Source organism: Brassica rapa, chromosome A03 (genome assembly GCF_000309985.2).
Source record: "Brassica rapa cultivar Chiifu-401-42 chromosome A03, CAAS_Brap_v3.01, whole genome shotgun sequence".
Lineage (NCBI taxonomy): Eukaryota > Viridiplantae > Streptophyta > Magnoliopsida > Brassicales > Brassicaceae > Brassica > Brassica rapa.
The window spans coordinates 21,677,611-21,681,203 of NC_024797.2; the positions used below are offsets into that span (position 1 = coordinate 21,677,611).

The 3,593-nt window shown below is 38.3% G+C and overlaps 1 long non-coding RNA gene across 1 annotated transcript; it reads right to left on the reverse strand.

Moving 5' to 3' along the window:
• Positions 1 to 1,284: 1,284 nt before the first annotated feature.
• Positions 1,285 to 2,056, reverse strand: LOC103860456. The gene is made up of 2 exons (XR_631364.3): positions 1,837 to 2,056; positions 1,285 to 1,744 (listed from the first exon to the last, which is right to left on the reverse strand). It is a non-coding gene; the product is annotated as an uncharacterized LOC103860456 (long non-coding RNA).
• Between the last annotated feature and the right edge of the window lie 1,537 nt (positions 2,057 to 3,593).

The following is a 3,593-nucleotide window of genomic DNA, read 5'->3' on the forward strand; positions in this document are numbered from 1 at the left end:
GATCATAGCCATCTACGTTGATGATCTATTTGTGACAGGAACTTCGCTTAAGATGATTAGGCAATTCAAGGAGGAGATGTCTAAGAAGTTTGAGATGTCAGATCTAGGTAAGCTAACGTACTACCTTGGCATAGAGGTGATTCAAGGAGCAGACGGAATCAGAATAAAACAAGAGAGGTATGCTCAAGGAATCCTGCGTGACACAAAGATGGAAGCGTGTAACGCAATTCAAATTCCAATGGAGGCGAATTTGAAGATCTCAAAAGCAGAAGATGAACAAGAGATAGATGCTACCGAGTTCAGAAGAATCATAGGATGTTTGAGGTATCTGCTTCACACAAAACCCGACTTGTGTTACGCAGTAGGTGTTCTTAGCAGATACATGCACAATCCGAGAGACTCTCACGGACAAGCCATCAAACACATACTGCGGTATGTGAAAGGAACAACAAACTTCGGTCTGTTCTTCAAGAGAGATGGGTCAAGGAGTGTCGTTGGTTATAGTGACAGCAGTCACAACATTGATCTCGATGACGGGAGGAGCACGTCAGGACATGCATTCTACTACGGTTCATCACTGATTACTTGGACGTCGCAGAAGCAACAGACGGTTGCATTGTCATCATGCGAAGCAGAGTTTATGGCAGCAACAGAAGCAGCAAAGCAAGCTATATGGATCAAGGAGTTGCTGAGTGAGATACTAAGTAAAGAAGGCGAGAGAGTCAAGCTTAGGATCGACAACAAATCAGCCATTGCTCTAACCAAGAATCCAGTTTTCCATGGAAGGAGTAAGCATGTACTCAAGAAATATCACTTCATTCGTGAGTGTGTGGAGAACGGGCATATCGAAGTGGAGCATGTGCCGGGTGTTGAGCAGAAGGCCGACATCCTTACCAAGCCATTGCAAGGATTATGTTCAAGCAAATGAGTAGCTTAATCGGAGTTCAAGAAATTGATCTCCCTAATTCAAGTTGGAATTAAGGGGGTGAATGTTGGATAATTCCAAGCTTGTGGAAACTTAACATATTATTAGATGTTTAATATGTTAAGATAAACACAATAAGGAAACCTAAAAATAGGAAAAGGAAATTTCTATTTAGGTTAGGTTGTGTTTTCCATATCCCACATGTTAAAGGGAATTGTCTTTCATATAAATATAGGTCTAATGGAGAAGTGTTCCAATATGATCTAAGTGAAACATATTGAGAGCTTTAGTTTTGAGTAGTTTCTAAAGATAATAAAAAAAGTTGTTCTTATAACTCTTTGTGTTTCTAAGAGATCTGATTCTGCATTTATATGTGCTGCTGTAAATTGATGGAATAATCGATTGGTTAGGTTATTTCTTTATTCTTGCTTCTTCTTTAACCATGAATCATACTCAACTAAAAATAACACATTAATATAGTTTATTCCTGCCAAGATAATGTAACGGTAGACACATCAATAAACTTGCAGAAGGTTAACATCAACGATACACTGAAAATGCTCAATTATTCAGAAAATAAAAACATAAATCAAATTCGAAATATCATGCATCCCATCAAAAGGCACTGCTTGAAATCATGAAAAATAATTTAGTCTTCCTAACAGATTAGTTTATGTAAGTAAACATAATAGTAAGTTAATCCAGAAGCATGAAAATGTTCATATATGCTTACTTCTTTTTTAAAGCTTATCTCTGGACGTTCAGGTTCAAACAAAATTTGAGAACGTCCTTCAAAGCTCCTCATATATTTGAAACCACCTGTTTATATATTTGAAATTATATATATAAAATCCAGTACAAACTCTAATGTAATATAAAACAATTTGTGCAAAAGCTATACGGTATGTTACCTTTGCATCTACGAAAGACCATTTCAATGGTCTTTCCACCAGCAGCAAGTAATACTTCCAAATTCAAGTGATTTTCACCTTTAGATCCCACATTATTTGTAAGGCTTCAACTTAGAGAACGAAATTCATAGAACTCATTTTCGCTTGGTCTAGGATAGTTTTGAATTAGGCTGGGAGTGATACTTTTATATATCATCAAAAGTACTTTAGGCCACATAATTGAGTAATTATGTAAATTTGACCATAGACTAAGCATATCGTATAAGACTATAAGTTTAAAATAATAACAACTAGATGATAATCTGTAAGTTCTTATAATAATGTTTGTTTATGAAATGATTTTAACATTTTGCAACACTACAATCTTTATCGATTATAAAATGATGAATACAAATGTTGGTCTCTTAAATATATCATCGTTGTTGAAGAGTTGACGTATTACATCTCAATTTAATTATTTTTAAGACTTCATATATATAAAAGAAAATTAAGTTTTGTGGCTGACACAAATCACTAAAACCAAATAGGCAACATCGATTGTATAATATCATAATGACGAAAGGAGATTAGGTTTTTTGCTCTATATATTTTTTTTTTTGTCATCAAAAGCTTCATTCAAAGATCAAATAGATCCTAACACTCTAGCTTCGAGAGCTAGTTGTTGAGGGACCTTAACATCTACAAGTAGAAAAGGTGAGTCTCGTGATCGGGCCTCTTTTACAAGAGAATCCGCACGGAAGTTCAGAGATCTTGAAATGAAGCATAAAGAAAATAGAGAAAAAGATGATCGAAGTAATTGAATATCATCGAGTTCCGGTGCGAGTGCTGGCCAGGCTTTTGGGGATGTAACGATTTGCACCAATTGTTGACAGTCGGATTCAAAATTCACATGTTTGAAACCGCGGCCACTTAGCTCTTCCATAGCCCAGACGAGGCACTCTGCCTCCGCATGTAGTGGTGAGTTCGAGCGTCTAACCTTGCGCTGTCCCACTACTATCTCTGTTCTCTTCCAAAAGTGTAAATCCCAATCCAGTCTCGGTGTCCTGCTCAGTCCATGACGCATCGACCTGACATCTCCATCTGCCAGTCGCTGCAAAAGTCCCATGCGCTTGTTGTGTCTCCTCGTGGATCTCGTTTGCTCCGACCATTTCTGGCATAATTTGAGCTAGCTTCCAAGCCTCCGCTTCATGCCTTGCTAGTTGCAGAGTATCCATCGGTGATGTGTCCTTATTACTGAAGCATTTATCATTCCGGGCTTTCAACAAATACCAAATGATCCATGGAAAGATCGGTGTATCCATGCCTTCAGTATTTAAACTTCCTCCCAGTCGCAGCAAAGTATCAAAATTAACGTATACAGATGAACACGGGAAAAACCCCGGAGATGAAGGAACTGTCGACAGAGCCCAACATTGGATTTCTGGTGGGCATTCAAAAAGTATATGATTAATGGTTTCATTCTCTGCTCCACACCGTTGACAGACCGTATCTGTGCCACAATGTCGCTCCTTTAACTTGCTTGCAGAGGCCACGTAGCCTGACAGTGCTTGCCATAGGTAGTGTTTCATTTTTCTCGGGGCTTTTAGCTTCCAAACTTTCTTCTTAAAGCTATTGCAGCTCGGTTCCAAGAGCATTTCAGCATCCTGCCTGTTCCTCCTCTGCTCCACTGCAATAGCATAATCCGATTTCATAGTATAGCATCCTGAGCTTGTATGATTCCAGCTATATCCATCACTCCGGTTTGTCTTGCTAATTTG